Source organism: Rousettus aegyptiacus, unplaced genomic scaffold, assembly GCF_014176215.1.
Source record: "Rousettus aegyptiacus isolate mRouAeg1 unplaced genomic scaffold, mRouAeg1.p scaffold_m13_p_2, whole genome shotgun sequence".
Lineage (NCBI taxonomy): Eukaryota > Metazoa > Chordata > Mammalia > Chiroptera > Pteropodidae > Rousettus > Rousettus aegyptiacus.
The window spans coordinates 94555514-94575699 of record NW_023416295.1 but is presented as its reverse complement, the minus strand read 5'-3'; the positions used below and the strand labels follow the sequence as shown (position 1 = coordinate 94575699).

At 47.0% G+C, this 20186-nt stretch overlaps 1 protein-coding gene and 1 pseudogene across 1 annotated transcript in view; one reads left to right on the top strand and one right to left on the bottom strand.

Annotated features, from left to right (window-relative positions):
• Window positions 1-3683: 3683 nt before the first annotated feature.
• LOC118613945 lies at window positions 3684-3801 on the bottom strand (annotated as a pseudogene).
• A 14367-nt stretch (window positions 3802-18168) lies between these two features.
• The window catches only part of WNT5B (Wnt family member 5B), a 99002-nt gene continuing 96984 nt past the window's right edge, over window positions 18169-20186 (top strand). Inside the window, exon 1 of the mRNA XM_016125986.2 lies at window positions 18169-18689. The gene's annotated coding sequence lies outside the window, so the exon portion shown is untranslated. The remainder of the gene's footprint in view (window positions 18690-20186) is intronic.

The window sequence follows — 20186 nt, the reverse complement described above, 5'->3', positions numbered from 1 at the left end:
TTATCGCAGGTTCCCTTTGACTATGCATCTCTTACTCTCTGAGGTAGCCAGTTCTATTTTTGAACAGATCTGTATGTTAGAAAATTTTTTCTTATAGGTTCATAGATGAGTAGAACTGGAAAGGGTGTTAAGAATAACCCCGTCCTATGGACAACGGACTAGTGGTTACCAGAGGGTAGGCGGTAGGGGAGGAGGGGCGAGGTAGATGGGCTAAAGGGGGTCAAATGTAGGGAGGTTGGAGAGGGTGAAGTGGGTAAAGGGGACCAAATATATGGAAGCTGAAGGAAATTGGACTTTGGGTAGTAATCACACAATAGATTATATAGATGTCAAATTTTAATGTGCACCTGAAAATTTTATAATTGTATTAACCAATGTTACCCCGATAAACTCAATTTAAAAAAAAAAAACAACAACAAAAACCCTGTTCTGTCTCTTCATTTTAAACAGAATGAGGTCTAGATATACTAAGCAATATGGTCAAGGTCCCATGGGCACTTAGGGGGAGTCCCAGATACCTGCTCTCCAGCCCAGGGTTCCCTCCAGCATGGCACCTATGAGCTGGGGAAAGCTAGGCCCCAGAGTTTCCTCCCTATAGCCAGTTCTCTCTGCCTCGGCCCTAACAATGCACCCCTGGCAGTGAAGAAGCCAGACACAGGTTGAGCCTGGGCCCATCCCCCAGCCCTTTCTCCCTCAACAAGCATCAATCTGTTCTCCCAGAAAGAGCAAAGATCAGTATTCTACCTAGAAATGGATATGCCATTGGACCTCCAATGGAAGTTATATCTTGTTTTATTTAATAAGCTCTTATCATCTCATGGAGATGGCAGAAGATTGTGTTGGCAGCTTCCAGACTATAACCTTCACTTGGATTCTAAAATCTATAAGGCAGATTTGAACTTTTGGGGATCAGATGGGAAGTCACCCAATTCCCCATCTGGGAGCCTTAAACTATATCTGCTGCCTACCTTTCTACCAAATTCAAGTACAGTATCTGACAAAAAATGCTAACAGGTATTCAACTTCATGCATGGCCTCTGAGATGGCTGGAGAAAAAGCCCACGTAATTTTCAAAAATGACTTCTCGACTCAATTGTAATGCACATAAAGCAGGTTTTTCAAATGAGCTTTCATGGTATCTGAAAAATAAGAAGACTCGAAAATATTTACGCTTTTAAACTTTAACCTCATGCATGAACAAACGTCACTCATTTTCCCCGATGTTTTGGCGTGAGCGCAGGGTGCCTGCCTAAACCGAAGGACTGGGGCACATATCCACAGCGCTGGCCTTCCCCGCCCCCATGTCCCTCCCATTCCAGCCCATGATCCCAGCAAAAAGAAAATAAGTTTAATTTGAGTGAACCCATATTGTGTCCTAGTATTTAATAATTCATTTTCAAAGTGTGTTCGGAAACACTTTAATAACTTCCTCTAAATTTTTTGCTAGAGATTAACATTGTTTGTTTGTTTTTAATGTTGGTGTTGACTCTCTAGAGCAGATGTTGGAAAACTTTTTCTGTAAAGAACCAGATAGTAAATATTTTAGTTAGGGCCAGATTCATGGGCAGTCACACAGGACCCTGGGTTTAGAGGGACCACTATATTTGGTTTACTGATCTCCTGTTGCCATCGTGGAATTTTGAATAATTCTTTTTTAACGAGAAGCCCTTATTTTCATTTTGCACCTCAAATTCTTTGCAGTCCATCAGTCACATGCAATTGCTCAGCTGTGTTAAAGCAGCCACAGGCGATACTTGAACAAATGTGTGTGCCAATAAAACTTTATTCATAGACCTGAAATTTTAATTTCATATAATTTTCTCACTTCTTAAAATATTATTCTTTTTTAAAATGTTTTTACAACCACTAAAAAATCTAAAAGCCATTTTTTAGTTTCTAGGCCATACAAAAAGAGGCAGCGTGCTGGATTTAGCCCCTGAGGTATAGTTTGCCAACTTCTGGCCTAGACAAAAATCTGAGGATGTCATCATTTTCTTCTTGCCACAATTCTTGACAGTGGTGCAAATTCCTGGGGATTTACCAGCCTTGCTCTGCACGGGTTGTGCTGGCATGCCACCATATCGGTCAGGAAGAGCGTGCTGTTAGCCAAAGAGCTATGTGTGTCCACACTGCCATGAAGAGGAGGGAAATGTACCTTTCGGCAACACCTTTCCAGGGGAATTTGCCTGTTCCTTCTGACAGACACCCTGGAACTGACCCAATTAATGAAAACAGAGATGGAGGTTTGGCCATCACTTCTTCCTCTTCCTCCCTCACTCTACGAAGCCATTTTACTCTTCAAAGTTGTGGTCCTAGATTGCTTCTGCTCAACCAGAGAACAGGAAGGATCCTAGAGACCACGGCATTGACACTTCTGGCTGAATCCGTCCCTCGAGTCTCTTCACATGGACTCTAGATGATTTTCTGAAGAGCCAGGATAGATGGCAGAGCCCCTATCTGACTCCTGAGCATCAAGGTTCAAGGACACCCAGAAGCTCCCTCTGAAGGGCACCACTTGAGCAGATGACCCCAACATCTTACTATCTCGCAAGGGTTCCTAGAGCCCTTTGAGAAGCACCCAGAGAGCAGAAAAGAGAGGCAGCTTTTCCTACTCACTGTCTTTGAAACAAGCTCACTTTCTAATCATCTGAGTTTCACAAACACCTTCCACCCCATCGTGCCTCCTCAAAGCCTCAGCACAGACTGATGTGTGAAAGGCAACGAGGTCAAGCCCCAGCCCTTTCCCCAGCCACTAACTAATCTTTCTTTTATTACATTTTCTGTAGCTCCCTCCTAACTTGCTCATCCTGAGAGATATGAGCATCATTGTCTGAGTTCATTCTCAACGTGGGCCAAGCCAGCCCCTCAACGAAGGTTAGAACTGCTGAAGGAACTCATCCAGAGAGAGGTGGGTGGGTGGGCAATGGAGAGGAGATCACACATCTTGGGTCCTCTGCAACTCAAACTTCTTCACAAGAGAAGCGAGAAGAAGAAAATCAATGGCAGCTGGTCCTCGAGCCACCAGCACCCCCGGCAGTGACTGTGTCCAAGCCAGGATCATCGAATAACTGACCAAGGGTGAAGATGGATAACCAGTTGAGGATATGAGAATAAGCTCTCATTATTAGTGGGTGTTTTAAAATCAATTAGTAAACCTAGCTAAGGGTTGCTGAGAATATGAAACAGTGTGACCTAAGGAACTTGCCATCTGGTTAGAGAAGTGAAACTAACATAGAAATATACATTTATTGTCAATACAAGACCATATGCTGTAAGATCAATTCACTTCCTCAATAAGCCTATGCCTGGTGCTTACTGTGTGCTGAGTAGAGACTTAAGTTCTTGAGTGTGAAGAACAGGGGCACCTTTTGTACTGGGCTAGTCAGGACGGGCTTCTTGGGCGGTGAAGCCGGTTCAGTAAAGATGGACAGAATCCAGATGGGCTAAGAAGAGTGAAAGGATGAGTGGGAGCTAGATTGCGGGAAAGGCAAATGGGAGCCACAAACTATTTCAGTTAGAGGAGATGGTTCATGTGAGAGGAAACAACAGACTATTTTAGTAGTAGTAGTAGTAGTAGTAGTAGTAGTAGTAGTAGTAGTAGTAGTGAGGCAACCCTTCCTTGGTTGACCTCACAGATTACAAGGCCCTTGTCATCTTATAATCCTTTATTTTTTAATTTTTTATGCCTATGGCACCTGGTCTTCCTAGGTGGTCTCCCATCCAAGTACTAACTAGGCCCAACCCTGCTTAGCTTCCAAGATCAGATAAGATTGGGCTTGTTCAGGGTAGCATAGCGTAGACTGACTTTTTTTTAGCAGACGTTTCTGAAGGAGGCACTCAGGCAGGACCTCGAATGCCTGGGCACCAAGCCAAGGACTTAGGCTTCATTCAGTGGGCACTTAGATTAATGGGCTGGAGAGTGGCATAACGAAAGTGGCATTTGAAGAAGGACATAAGCTTTCAGAAAGTAGGAGTGTGTACTGATTAGCTTAGATGGACATCAAAAGGGACAACCTGAGGAGATAGATCATTCAATTAATAGTGATCAAAATAAAGTACACAGGGCTTCTTTCTGAGAGGATGGTAACTTTGGCAGGTAAAGCAAAATCTTGAATATTTATTTCATTTATTCCTAAAGAGAACAGGCTTTATGGTCAGATAGACTTGGTTTGAAACGCAATTTTGTCACTTTGAGCCTTGGTCTCCTTGTCTATGAAATGGGATAATACATACTTCACAGGGCCTCAACTGAATAAAATAATCCCCATAGAGTACCTGGCTCAGGGTAAATGCTATGCAATGCTTACTCTCCTTTCTTCCTTGTTTCTTGAAGAGCTGAGTGGATCTTTCTTTCTTTCTTTCTTTCTTTCTTTCTTTCTTTCTTTCTTTCTTTCTTTCTTTCTTCTTTCTTTCTTTCTTTTTAAGTGATTGTAGATTCACAGGAAGTTACAAAAATAGTACAGAGAGGTCCCCTGTCCCCTTTATCCAGTTTCTGCCAACAGTCACATCTTATATAACAAATCAAAAACAGAAACTTGACATGCTGCAATCTATAGACCTTACTCAGATTTCACCAGCTTATTCAATGTGTAAGGGGAGGGGGTGGGCGGGGCAGCGGGAGTCTATGCAATTGTATCACATGTGTAGACTTCTGTCAATCAAGACACAAAATTGTTCCATTGCCACAATGATCCCTCTCATGCTACCCTTAATAGCCACACCCATCCTTCTCCCTCCTATCTCGTCCCTAACCCCTGACAACTGCTAGTCTGTCCTCCATCTTTATAATTTTGTCATTTCAAGGCTGTCATAAATGGAATCATGCAGAAAATCACCTTTCGAGACTAGCTTTTCTCAGCAGAATGCCTTCGAGATCCATCCAAATCACAGCAGAGATCAGTAGTTGGCTCGTTTTTATTGCTGGGTTGTGCTCCAAGGTAAGGATGTAGCAAAGTTTGTTTAAATCTTCATCTGTTGTTCCCAATGTTTGGTGATTACAAATAAAGGTGCTATAAACTTCCATTCGAAGGTTTTACATGAGCATAAATTTTCATCTCTCTAATGTAAATGTCCAGGTGTGTGATTACTGCATTTTAGGGTACAGAACTGAAGTATATGTTCAGTTTTTAAAGAAACTGCCACACTGTTTTCTAGGGTGGCTTGTACCATTTTACGTCCCCAATGGCAGTAGATGAGAGATCAAGTTTCTCACATCTTCACCAGCATTTGGTGCTGTCACTGTCTGTATTTTAGCTGTTCTAATAGATGTGCAGTGGCATCTCATTGTGGTTTTAATGTGCATTTCTCTACTGATTAATGATCAACATGTTAATTTTTGTATCAACAAAGGATCATACAAGGATACTACGAAAAAGTATATGACACCGAATTTAATAACCTAGAAGAAACTGACCAGTACTTAGAAAAATACAACCTTCCTAGACTGAATCAAGAACTGGAAAATCTAAATAGACAAATCAGCAGTATGGAAATGGAAACGATCACCAAAAACCTACCAAAAAGTAAAAGTCCAGGACCAGATGGCTTCACCAGTGAATTCTACCAAACTATAAAGAAGATGTAATACCTACTCTCCTCAAACTCTTCCAAAAAGTCAAGGAGGAGGCAATACTCCCTAACTCATTTTATGAGGCCAATATTACCCTGATACTGAAACCTGGTAAAGATAACATGAATAAAGAAAACTACAGACCAATATCTCTCATGAACACAGATGCAAAAATCCTAAATAAGATACTAATGAACCGAATACAGCAACATATTAAACAGATTATATACCATGATCAAATGGGCTTCATCCCAGCGGCACAGGGATGGTTCAACATATGCAAATCATTAATGTGATACACCACATAAACAAATTAAAAAATAAAAATCATATGATCAATTCAATAGATGCAGAAAAAGCTTTCCACAAAATACAGCATCCATTTATGATCAAAACACTTAACAAAATCGGTATAGAAAGAAAGAACCTTCACATAATAACGGCCATATATGACAAACCCTCAGCCAACATTATACTTAATGGTGAAAAACTAAAAATCTTCCCTCTAGACCAAGGGAAGGCTGTCTACTATCACCACTGTTATTCAATATAACCTCAGAGGTCCTAGCTAGCGCAATCAGGCAAGAGAAAGATATAAAAGGCATCCAAATAGGAAACGAAGAAGTCAAACTGTCACTATTTGCAGATGACATGATTCTCTATATAGAAAACCTTAAAGACTCCACAAGAACACTACTAGAAACAATAAGCACATACAGTATAGTCTCTGGATACAAAATCAACGTTCAAAAATCCACGGCTTTCCTATACTTTAATAATGAAGTGTCAGAAAAAGAAATGGAAAAAATAATTCCTTTTGCAATTGCGACAAAAAGAATAAAATATCTGGGAATAAATCTAATGAAACATGTGAAACATCACTTATATGATGAAAACTATAAGACCCTATTAAAAGAAATCAAAGAAGATACAAAGAAATGGAAAGCTATTCCGTATTCTTGGATTGGAGGACTCAACATGTTAAAATGACTTTATTATCTAAAGCATTATACAGATTTAATGTAATCCCCATCAGTATTTTTTAAAGAAATAGAACAAAAAAATCATCAGATTTATATGGAAGCACAAAAGACTCCGAATTGCCAACGCCATCCTGAGAAAAAAGAACAAGGCTGGAGGCATCACTCTGTCGACTTCAAATTACACTACAAAGCAACAGTAATCAAAACAGCATGGTATTGGCAGAAAAACAGACACATGAGCCAGTGAAAGAGAATCAAGAATCCAGAAGTAAACCTATATTTATATGGGCAAATAATTTTTGACAAAAATGCCCAAAACATACAATGGAGAAAGGTAAACCTCTTCAATAAATGGTGCTGGGAAAACTGGAAAGCCGCCTGCAGAAGAATGAAACTGGACTATTGTCTATTGCCACACACCAAAATTAACTCGAAATGAATTAAGGGCCTAAATATAAGACCTGAAACAATAAAATGCATAGAAGAAAACATAGGAACCAAACTCAAGGACCTCGGACTTAAAGAGGATTTTATGAATCTGACCTCAAAAGCAAGGGAAATAAAAGCTAAAATAAATGAATGGGAGTACATCAAACTAAAAAGCTTCTGCTCAGCAAAAGAAATCGTCAACAAAGTAAAGAGAGACCATCTGAATGGGAAAATATATTTGCAAGCAATGTCTCTGATAAGGGTCTAATATCCAAAATACAACTCAATACGACTCAATAACAACAAAACGACTCAATAACAACTCATACGACTCAATAACAACAAAAAACAAATGATCCAATCAAAAAATGGGCAGACACTTCTCCCTAGAGGACATACAAATGGCCAACAAACATAGGAAAAGATGCTCAACATCACTAGCTGTTATGGAAATGGAGATCAAAAGCACAATGAGATACCATTTCACAACTGTTAAAATAGCTGTTATCAACAGGAGAAGTAATAACAAATGTTGAAGAGGATGTGGAGAAAAAGGAACCCTTGTACACTGCTAGTGGGACTGGAAATAGGTACAGCCACTATAGAAAACATTATGAAGTTTCCTCAAAAAACTAAGACTTGATCTACCATATGATCCAGCAATCCCTCTACTGGGTATTTACCTCAAAGACTTGAAAACTCATATCCAAAATGGTATTTGCACACCAATCTTCATAGCATCATTATTCACGGTGGCCAGGACATGGAAGCAACTGAAGTGCTCTATGATAGATGATTAGCTAAAGAAGCTGTGGTCCGTATATACAATGGAATATTACTCAGCCATAAGAAGAGATGAAATACTGCCATTTGTGACGACATGGATGGACCTCGAGATAATCATGCTAAGCAAAATAAGCCAGACAGAAAAAGTTGAAAACCACATGGTATCACTTCTGTGTGAGATATAAACCTAAAAGCAACAAATGAACAGGGCAAACCAACAGAGTCATGCACATGGACTATAATATAGCCTAGTGGTTACCAGAAGGGAGGGGGAGGGGGAAGGTAGTCAAGTTAAAGGGGGTGAAATATGCGATGACAGAAAGAAATTTAACTATGGGAGGAAAACGGTATAAATATACATACACCTTTACTGTTAAAGGGTACTGCTGAAACTGACTGGATTTCGTTAACCAATGTCACCATAAAAAATAAGTAAGTAAGTAAGTAAATAAATAAATCTTTTCAATAAAAAAAAAAAAGAAATCTAGTTATGGGAGCTGAACACACGATGTCTATATATATATATGTGTATATATATATATATATGCCTTATTGTTAAAATGTACAGCTAAAACTCACTCGATTTCATTAACCAATGTCACCATAAACATAAAAAAATTAAAAATTAAAAAACTGAAAAGAATAATTTTTGTATCAAGAGTGAGGTTTAGGTTGAGGTTCATATTTTTAATCTATAGGTATCCAATTGCTGCAGCACTATTTGTTGAAAAGACTATTCTTCCTCCATGGAATTGCTTTTGCACTTTCTTCAAAAATCGGCTGGGCATATTTGTGTAGGTCTGTTTCTGGGTTCTACTCTGTTCCACTGATCTTCCTTTCCTTCTGCTAAGATCACACTGTCTTTGTTACTCTAACTATATAGTAAGTTTTCACATCAAGTACAATAATTCCTCTCACTTCACTCTTCCAAAATGAGTGGATTTTAAGACAAAATTTCCCCTAGATTTCATCCCAGCCTGAGACAACAGGAAATTTCAACATGAATTGAGTAATCTGGGAAATTATTAAGGAACTTGAAAAAAGGTATGCTTTTCCCCGCAAAAATAAGTGGACACATACTCTCTTTCTTCCATTTTTTCTTAATGTGGTAAAATATGTATAACATAAAATGTACAATTTTAACCATTTTTAAGTGTACAGTTCAATACTGTTCAGTATATTCACATTGCTGTGCAATTATCCATTTCCAGAACTTTTTTCATCATCCCCAACCAACTGTACCCATTAAATAACAAATGCCCATTCCCTCTCCACCCTACCCCTGGCAACCACCATTCTACTTCTGTTTCTATGAATTTGACATTTTTCATATAAATGAAATCTATACAATAGTTGTCCTTTTGTGTTTGACTTATTTCACTGAGCAAAATGTCTTCCAGTTCCATCCATGCTGTAGCTTGTGTCAGGATTTCATTATTTTTAAGACTAAATCATGAATGGTTATACCACATTTTGTTTATTATTCATCAGTCAATGGACATTTGGGTTGTTTCCACCTTTTGGTTACTAGGAATAATGCTGTTTTGAACATGGTGAACAGTATCTCTTCAAGTTCCTGCTCTCACTTCTTTTGGGTATATACCTAGAAGTGGACCATTTTCTCTTATGCCAGACTCTGGACTTGTTCAAACATCTGCCTTCTCTTTTGCCAAGACCCCAGGGGCCATCAGCAAGTAGGTCCATTGGGCCACTAGAGGGAGCTCCCCACCCTGGGGTGGTGGGGTCTTTGGCTTTCTTTGCAGCCTCTACTTTGTTGGAGATGAGAAAGGAAATAATGAAACTAAACTGAAGGAAATAGCAGCCCTCCCAAGCTCCCAGAGGCCATTTCTCATGGACCTGACCCATTCACAGCCTGAGCAAACTTCAGAGATTTTGTTCCATAGATTCCAAGCACCACCTCAAAATTGCTTTATTAAAAGCAACATGTCTCTGGCCCCAGGAGTGAGAGATTAAGGTAAGAATCAAAGAACCGCCCTTTCCTCAATTCTTAGTCTGGGGAAAATAGGTTTCCTGCCTCGTTGTGCCCTCGAACAGATTACATATAAAAAGCACTTTGTCTTCCACATTTCTCTCAAGTTCTCCAGCCCAACTCTTCCTCTCCATTATTTATAGAATTGGGGCCAGAGATGGCGTCCCGTCCCTGAGTAATTGTAGAGAGGTAGGGATGGAGAATTCCTTCCCAGCTTGTGGTGTTGGGGGCAGAGTCAGCCTAAACAGCAGCAAGGATTCTCCTCAGTGTTGCCTCAGACGGTGTCTTCTGAACTGGATGTGAAGCCTGACCTGGCAGCTGTGGAATCATGAGTAGGTAACTCGAAAGTAAGTCCTGGATTGAGGCACATACTTCCTCACACCACATACCAACATAATATATGTAAAGTAACATTTACATGGTATAGTGCAATTGACAGAGCACCCTTGTTTAATAACCGTGGAAACTAAAATCTAAAATTTTTCCTGAGGACTGGATTCCAGAATCTGTACCACTAAGACAGTGGATCTACTATTGGATTCTGGTGAAAAAGGTGTTCCTTCCCCAACCCACAGAGCACCATCATCCCCATCCCAGCCACCGCACCTGGGCCCCAGAGTGAAAGGTCCTGGAACACCCAGAGGGGCTGGCTGAGAGAAAGCAGAAAGGAGGGCTGAGAGAAACCAGGGTCTGGTTTCAGAGAAAGTGCACATCTCCTTCCTCTTATCCAAGTTGGGAACGAGGACCAGATAGAGTCACTTCACCTCCTTATTTCTCTCAGTTGCCTCTGGAGCAGAGAAGTGCTCAAGTGGAGAGCCGCGGCAACAGCCACAGGTGAAGCGGTTCCCCACGTTGCTGGAGCAGCCCTAGCCAGGAGGACCTGGTTGGCAGAAGGACAGAACACTGAGGCTGCTCTAGGACTGGGGTCTCCGCCCCACGATCCAGGTTTATACCAGTGCATTCAGCCGCTCAAAATATTCTTTATTGCTACCAGTCACCAGCCACTCCCTGATCCCACTGAGACTGGAAATAAAGTCGCAGTGGGGTTTTTGGCGTGGGGGTTGGAGTGCGAGTGGGATGCCGGTGTTACCTGTGTAAGAGAGAACACCTCACCTCTGGCGTAACTGCATCGGGATGACTTCCTGGCAGCCAAAGCTGGAAATCAGTCCTTAGCGGTGCAGGCCCACAGCAGCTAAGGAACCTCATTGTCAACACCCTCCCTCACTGGGTGCTCCCCTCTTCCCTCGTCCCAGCCTCGGCCCTTGAGGACAATGCTGAGATCATACCTTTGTTTCAATAGGTGAAAGCTCGGCAGGGGCTCCTCCAGCCCTTGGCACCTGCGGTGAGCAAGTGACCACAAGCCCTCTGGCAGAGCTTGGGCCTCCCAGCACGCCCAGTGGCTGCCCTCTTGTGCCCCCTCAGGACACCCTATATTCCAGCCCTCAGCTCTAGACCTCCCTCGCCCACTTCTGGCAGCTTGCAGACAGCTGCTCCCCAGACAGAAACCTCCCTTCCTCTCCTCATCCTGACCCAGCTGCCGACCCGCCTGCTTCATTCCTCTCTCCTGCCACATGAACACATAAAAGGCTCTGCAGCCATTGCTTGGACCTAAATAAATATGTACTGGGTCGGTCTGGGTCGCTGTCACCAGCCATCATGCCCAGCAGGGTCAGGCTGAAGGTTCTCTAAGTGCAAAGGGAGATTCAGAGTATTGATTGTGCCTGGATTTGTTGCGATCCTTTAACTGTTAGAATGAAGGCACCTTTAAAACACATGCTCAAAACACTGCCCAGGGAGGGAAAATCCTGAGGACTGGGGACAGGTTTTGATTACCTGGGCCTGCAGTGTCCAATTCTGAAGACCTGTCCTTGTAACATACTGCAAACCCAGATGGACATTGAAATGAAGGAAACCAAGCAAGCAGCTCCTGGCCTCCTGCCACTGGCTGGGATGGTGGGGAAGCCCGAGCAGAGCACCTTAGAGAATGGACTGAAGGCAGGCAGCTGTCTGGGTGGTAAGAGCTAAAGGCACTGGGAAGGCTCCCATCAGCTTTTCCAGGGCCCTGATATATCTCCTCCACTCCAATGCCTCAGTGCCTGGAATTCTCCCGCTGGAGGGTCGGTCATCCGCTACAAATCTGGTTGTTTTTCTGTTTTCAGAAGTTCCTGCTTAAAACACACCACAGATGGCAGCCCCAGAATGAAATGCAGGTGGGGATACAGGTATGATTCCCAGGCTACACGAAAGGAAATTAAAAGGGGAGGTAGGAAGGAGTGTGGGCAGCGTTGTGCACGACGGTGAGGTCATTAGCCCTGTGCTTTCCCCTCCCTGGGCCAGTTGCCTCTTGCCCTGTTCTCCTTATCTCTTTCCTTCCCACCTACTCAGGTTTGGGAAATGCAAGTCAGCACCTCCAGCACATTGCTAACCTATGAAAGCAAATGGTATTTATCTGTTTATTCTGCTCTTACAGTTGAAGGAGGTTCTGAAACTGGAAAGGAAAAGAAATGCTGAACGTAATTTCAGTCTCTTCGCCAATCATCTTTCTCTATCCCATTATCCTTACGGCCAGTGCATGAAGTCTCAAGAAGGACTTCTAAGAAGGGAGAAATGTTAGAGTCTAATGAACGTTGTAGCTGGTTGCTATTTTCTGAGTTATTTTTATTGATCAACATATTTAAGAACCTCGAAGTTTAATGCAGGTTGCTAAAGTCAGTTACTGTTAGTACCCACATGTTTGCATAACTATGTAGAATGAAAACTTCAGAGAACGAGGGAGAGCGTTGGGCTAAATGCTTTAAATTTAACATTCTGAATGTTTACCAATCATCCTTTATCATGATATCCTCATTTGTCACTCTTTGCCTCCTGCAGAACAACCATTTTTCCTCAAGCCAAACAAGTGTTTTCAGAAGGAAGCTGTCTAGCAAAGCATCCCAACTCAGAGAGCAGAATTCAGGAGTTTATAAATGTTTTTGATGATAATTACAGGTCAGATGACAAGCCATTACTTACCTAGAGATGTTTGGATTACCTGTGGATTTCCTTTATCATCTTTTTTAGTACCATTGAGTATAAAGTTAACGTTGAAAGACCATGGTGAAGGCAGAACCGGGAACCCAGTCTGAGCACACTAACCCCTGGGCCTTGCCAAGGGCAAGGTAGGAAGCAACCCAGCTGGTGGAAAACCAGGTGGATTCAGGCTGCACCCTCCCCTCTTCCCTCCCACCACCACTGCGACCTAGCCTGAGGGACTTAACTGAGACATTTCCTAGGGCTCAGAGGAACCCAGCCTTCTCCAAGTTTACCTTTCAGCAAGCACGTCTCTTCCCCTCTAGGAGGCTTACTGACAGGGTCTCAAACTGGTGGAGGGTCAGAATCCTGGCTGCGGGGCTTTAACAGTTACGGACTGCAACCATGTGAAGTTTGAAGGCCTGAGGTGGCCTAGGAATCTGTGCTTTTAACATTCTCTCTGGGGGGATTCTGATAAAGTAGCAACTTACCCATCAGTGACCTAGGAAGCCTTCCAAGGAGGGGTTTCGGATTGAATGACCTTGAGGCGCCCTCTGGTCACGAGGGGCAGGGGTGCCTCTTCAGTGCTCCTCAAGGAGGGCTCCACACTGCAAACGTGCTCCGCTTTTGTCTTCTCTCTCTCCCACTTCTTCTGTCGTCCAAACAGTCCTAACCAACTGTCTCTGGAGAGGAAGGAGGAAGGGGCGCCTCATGCTCTGGAATGTGAACCCCCTAGCTGAGCTCCTGGCCTCCCCCCTGCCCCAGCCTCCTCCCATCCCTTTCTAACAACAGGAATTTCTCACCCTCCTCACTTTTCTCCTCTCTGCTTTCAAGCTGTCCAGGGCTCCCTTATTGTGGAAAAGTCGTCACTTGACCCCAGACCCCTCACCCCCCTTCTTAGTTAAACTTGTAGGGATTATCCACACTCTGTTCTTCACCATCTCTTCCCGACTTGACCCCTGGCCGGCTGGCTTTCAGCCTTATCAGTTCACTTCACTGAAACTGCCTCTCCAGCCACCCTGACCTCTAACCCTCCTTCCAGTTCTCTATTTCTTGCTGTCAGCACTTAATGCCCCCACTGACGCTCAAGTGAAATGTATGTGAAGTCAAATTCATTGTCTTCCGCCCACATCTCCATCTTCCTTGACGTCCCCTTTGACTGAATCACAGATCTGTTTAGTGAGGACACTGAGGCCCAGAGAGGGTATGCCACCTGCTCAAGGTGAAGAGCTCCTTGAGAAGAGAAGGGGACAAGCCCAGGCCACCCCGCCCAACCCTGATCGCCGTGATCTGCCAGGGCTTCGGTACTGGGAGATGCACACACTGCCATCTGTCATTCACTCCCATTCACGTAGACCCCGGCCCACCCTGAAAGCAGAGCACCTTGAGGCCAGGTACCCTGTCTCCGTTTCCTCCACAGTGTCCCTCAGTACAGAATACATGGAAGGACTTCAGTAAAAGCTGAGAAGGGGGAACAGGAGGATGTCAGAGATTCAAAAGGGAAAGCAGCACTTTGTGTCAATTACAATTCCAAACAGTGCCTCGTTTTTCAGTCAAGCATTGGAGCGGCTTATTAACAGGACCACATTTATTAGAACTTCCCGCTTTCTCTTAACTGGACCTTGACGAGTGACACTGATGGGATGACAGAACGCTTCCCATCCCCAGTCTTCTGGGGGCTCTGAATTTGCCAGTCTTTGGTGACACCTTCACCTGCTTCATTCTAGGTATTCGTAAAGCAGTCATTCATTCAAGGAACTATTTAGGACTCTGTTTGTCTTCGCTTTGAGTTCAAGGACTGAGAGCAATATTAGACTCTCCAAACAGAAAGCCAGGTTATGTCTATTTAATAGTAATAATACTATGATTAATATTTACTGAGTACATACTATATGGAAGACACGGTCTTGGTTTCTTTATCTGCATTATCCTATTTAATTTTCACATGTCCATGAAGAAGGTGATCTTACCACTACTGCCTTTCAGGGGAGGAAACTGAGGCTTAGAGAGATTAGCGCCTTGCCCAAGATCACAAAGTTAGGGAGTCGGGGTACCCTATGGGCTGATGCCCAGCCCTTGCTTGGTAACCAGCTAGACCACCTCTCTGGAGTGTAGCTGCCTCTCTTTGACGGAGAGGAGAGCCCTCCAAATGAGGTGAGTGGGACTGTCTTCATTTGATAGATCTCAATTAAGATAAAAACGTAAAAGCAGTTTATAAATTGGTAAGTTTCGCACACACCAGGCATTAAAAGACTGTCAATAGCGCAGCCCTTCTCTGCCTTTATACAAATTTCTTCAGCTGCTGGTTTCTTCGTGCACACGTTTTTCCCTACAAGTAAACTGCAGATCCACATTAGAACTTAACACAGTAGGGTTTCCATTTTATCAACCCTGTGCCTTCATCTCTTAGAATTCCCCGCATCCGGATGTCCCAAATTGTCTCAGCCACTGTAAGTCTGCGGGGGAGGGGAGAGGGTGGGAAGACCTATGGACAGTGTTTGGATATTTGGGTCAGAATCTACCAGATTTTTAAGCCCTTGTTCTTAGCAAAACATCTAGATAAGAAGCACAGAAATGACCACCAAATAACACAGACAATAGAGGTAAAGTGCCTGTTGGGATAAAAGGTCATTAGCTTTGCCTCTCTATCCTTTCCAGGCTTCAAAGGCTCATCAGGCTGGTTCCCCCAAGACGCTTTCTGTGCATCCCAAATAACTACTTTGAAAGGGGCCAGAGAAGCAGGCGCTCCTGAAACAGGGGCCTTTTCCTCTGGCCACCGCCCACGGGGATAGCGATGCTGCCTGAAGCCCCTTCTCCTTGTGTTGGGATGGGAAAGGGAACAACTGCCCTGAGAATGCACAGACCCAGGGCTGGGGGGCAGCCGAAGACATACCCCCACAGGAAGGCCACAGAGAGCTAAGGAAATGGAGGAGGCAGACTCCTCTCTGACGCTTTCCGACAGGATTTTATTAGCCCTGGCCTGGAAGAGACCTCTGAGTGTGGCTGGCTGGTGGCCGGGGAAGGCATGACTAGGAAGGCGGAACTGCGTCTCTAATAAACAGAGCAGGAACCATTACGAATTTCCACAGGTCCAAATACGTGGATTTTTCTTTTTCTTTCTTTCTTTGTTTCAACCACAAATGCCAAGTCAGGATATGTTTTATTCTGGGGAGAAGGCGAGAGACCCCACCTAGCAATCACAGACAAAACATGGTGAGATCTGTCTCATTCCCACCAGCGCTTGCCTCCAGGGCTGGCTGTAGGCTCCCCAGGAGCTCCGTGACTCAAGCAATAGGGCACTCACCACTTCCCTTGGGAAGCTGGCCCAGGGCTCCTCATTCAAATGTTTTCCCAGCTACTCACCCACAAGCTCCCTTCCTGAGGGAATGCAGCTTCCCTTCCTGGGCCATAAGTTTTTACTCATCTTGGACGGAGATGACGGGAGGCGAAAGGCTACTTGCGGGACATTCAGCTGGGGTTGCTGTCATTCGTCACTTGCTCTTGTCCTGGGTCATCGGTTGGGCACTGAGCTAAGCTGTCCCTTCGTGTGCTCATTCTAGGCCCCAAATAATAAGTTTGTTCCCCACTTTCGCCCTACTCTTTTAGACTTTAAACTTTCTGAGACTGGGAACTTGTCTAGGTTATCTGTGTGCTTAGGGCTCCATAAATATGTGTATGAAGTGAATCCCCAAATTCTCCCAGGTACATTCCAAAAAAAGCGGGGCCACCTGGACAAGGCCTTTCCTTTACCTCCAAAAAGACCCTAACCCCAGAACCAATGCTTTATTCTGAGGAGAGAAACTGAGCATATTTGTAATTTGACAAAGTGGATTCACAGCTTTTATGCCTGCTTTAGACTAGCTCTCCTCCCTATTCCATCTGTCCCCAAAGATAAAGCTGTGAACTAGCTCCTCACCCTGAAGGCAGCCCCTGCCTCCCATGGCAATTATAGACCATTTATTTAAGGTTGCTGGACCTGGTCTCATAAATCCCATTCACTGTGAGGTGAGAAAGTTGTAGTGCACTTCCGGCCCAAGCCAGCACAGTTCTGAGGAAGCTTTCCCTCTAATTAGGCAGGTATTTGCTAAAATAGCTCTCAGTTTCCTTATTGTAAAAAAACGGGAGGACAATAACTCCTTATTGCCAACCCAGTGTGGTGAGCTCCTGGTCCCTCATTCCTTCACCCTCCCTGTGACTCCTTCCCCCAATGAAAGGGGAAGGCTGTCACCTTGTAAGAAAAGGCAAAGCCTAGGATTATTACTATTGTTTTTTTTTCTTTTTTTTCTCACTGTACTGCATTTGAAGGCAATTTCTTTAGCAGGGCAGCCTCCTACTCACTCACGGAAGAGAGAGGTTTCGGGATGTAAAAGAAAAGGCACTTGGAGAGCAGGCCTCAAACCATACTGGCTGCTCAGAGTTGGGGCCCTGTTACCAGGGTCTGGGACAGGATCCAGCAGCTGGGGTTGGAGCTCCTGCATCTCCTAGGCCCTTGACAACTCCTTCTTGGGCAGCTCATCCAGGGGTGTTATGAGGAAACTACTAACGGGTCTTGGGAACCTCCATACAAGTATTTAAACTTCGGTCTGAGCTGGGGCTAAATCTGGACTCTAGTGACCTTTTCAGGCCACTAATTCTTTTTAGTTTCTATGAACTCATGGCGCCACTTTTTGCCTTGGTTTCCCCGTAAAATGACAGGTCACGGGCGTGTTGAGAGAACACATTTCCTGAGCTGTCACAGGAGTGTTGAGAGAACACATTTCCCATTTGGAAACATTTTTCTCGGTGCGTCCCCCAGACCCCCAATCAAAGTTTCTTTCCTAGAGATCTCTCTGATGGGTGCTGTAGGGAAAGGTCCAGGACCAGGAGAGGAATGACTTGGGTTGGTAGAGCGTAAATAAACAGGTAACTCTACTGCTTTGGTGAGATTCAAAGGAGGATCAAGCGCGTGCAAGAGTTTGATGTAAATATAATCGCTCCCCTTCCAGAGCCTCCAGCTCCGCAGCCCCCGAGGTGGGTGCTCCTGGCAGAAGCGCTGGACGCACCGGGGGCTGCTGGCCCAGAGGAGTCCCAGCGGTCCTCTCGGAGGACGGGGTCGAGTTCCGGGAGCAGGAGAGCGTGGATGCGCTGGGCCGGGGAGGGGGCTGGGCGGCGGGGGCTCCCCTCCGCACCTCCAGTCAAGGCCCAGGCCGCTCCGCGGCGGAGCCGAGGGAGAGGCGAGTCCGCCGGGACGGCGGGGCAGGTGCGGAGGTCACGGTCCCAGCGCCGGGGCGGAGCCCCGAGAAGGGGGGTCGCGGGCCCGCGGGTGGGAAGGAGCGAGCCGGGGCCCGCGCGGCGGCCGGGGGCGGGGAGGCGGCGCGGGGGCGGGGCGGAGGCGGCGGGGCCCGGGATCCGCTCTCCCGGCGCCCGCCCTGCACTCGGAGCCGAGCCGCGGCCGCCGCCCGCCCGCAGGCGACTCGGGCCGAAACTTTTGAGGTCCCGCGCTCCGCAGAAGAGCGCGCAGCCCGGCGACGACCGACGGCAGCGCCCCAGCGCGGCGCCCAGGGTCCGCGGCCTCCCCTCGCGCGGCGCGGGCTCCGCAGCCCACCTCCCCGCAGCGCAGCGCAGCGCAGCGCGGGGTCCCGAGCGCGGGGCAGGGAGCCCTGCGGGCGGCAAGAGCGAGCGCGGACTCCGAGGCCCGCGGCCTCCCGCGCCGGGCAGCGCGCGCCCCGCGGAGGCTGCCGCGGCTCCCGGGCGCCCGCGGGCGCCTCGGCGGGACCTGCCGAGCGGAGCGCGCCGCGCCGCGGATGAGGAGTCCGGCGCGGCGGCCCGAGCAGCCCGCGCGCTGAGGAGAGCGGGCAGAGCCCCCGCCGCCCCCGGCCGCCCCGGCGCGGCCGTCGCTGGAGGAGCCGGCGCCCGCGGGCCTGACAGGCGGCGGGACACGCAGGTAAGCGCCCCGCCGCCCGCTGCGGGAAAGGGGCGCTCGCGCGCCGTCGCCGCCCCCGGCCTCGCCGCCCGGAGGCGCCCCTCCTCGGCTCCGGCCTCCGAAACTTCCCAGAGCTCCCCGGTTCCCGCCCCCGGGAGCTCGGAGGCACGAGCGGTTCCCGGCACTGGGGCCCGGCCCTGTGCGAGGAGGCGCGTGGAGCTGGCTGGGAGCGGGGTCCGCGGCGCCGGCCGCAGCCCGGGCAGGTGGGGGGCAGGGAGCGCGGAAGGGGAAAGGGATCCCCCGCCCCGGGCCGCGAACAAAGCTGCGGCTGCTGCTGCCTCCAGCCAGTGTGCGGCGCGGGGCGCGGGGCGCGCGCTGCGGCCGCGGACAGGTAGGGTCGGGTTTCCTCGCCCTCCCCGGCAGCTCGGGCGCTCGCGACTCTCGGTCCCCGAGGACTCTCGGTCCCGAGGGCTGGACGACCGAGGAGGTGTCTGGGGAGCTGCCGCCCTGGCGCCCTGCAGTGCTTGTCTGCGAAGTGTGAGCCCCTCCGAGCTTCTCGCTCACATTTCCTGGCTTGGCCAGGCCCAGCTGGAATCCTCTGCTTGAGGTCCGCGCCCCGCATCAGCCAGACTGGGCGAGGACTACATCTGGATTATTTTAACCCCCACAGCGGTTTGGTGCCTGGATTCCTGCCTGAGCCCGGGGCAGGTCAAGCCCTGAGTGGTGGTCCGAATTTTCAGTTTTCTTTCATTGCTCCTTGGGCTCATCCAACCCTGCCCTGACGGAAGTGGGAAGTGACTTCTTTCTCCATCTTCTCCTGGAAACTCATGGATTTTTGGCCATGCACTCTAGTCAGAGCCAGATTTCCTAGATAAAAATTTTCACCCTGCAAATCAGTGTGGGAGATCGTTTAGTTTGCTTGGGGCATGATTGGCTCAAGCCAGGGATGGGTTACCGAGCTGTGAATGGGGGGATTTGCTCTCCACGTTCCCCAGGGTCGTCTTCACTGCTCTTGCCACCTGGCCACGTTGGCAGCAGCTTCCACTCACTACCACCCTGGGCAGAGTTTCAGCCTGGTACCTGGAGGAGAGAGTCTCGGGATTGTGTTATCAATCCCCTGAACTCCTCCAGTCACCGAGACTGTGCCCACTTGACAGAGCTGTGAGCAGACATCTGTGCCACACCGTCAGTGTGGGTGCAGAAACCTCTGGGGCAGTGGGGCAGAGTCGTGCTGCCCGCCGCATATCAACGCTGGAGCGCGCACATGAGTGAAAGCTTAGGGGCCCCTCTCATACAGCTGGCCCTAAGGTAACATAGGGCTCCAGGAGCAGTGGGTATACCCTCCGAAAGCCTGAGGACCGACCCTATCCTGGTGCCGGCTGCTCTTGCTGTTATCTGATTCACATGTGTATCAAAGGCAAGACTGTCAGTCTCAGACATGGGTGAGTAGGTGCAGGTCCCTGAGTTTGTCCTAGACATACCTGTCCAGGCGCACACACAAGTCCTGGCATACACACT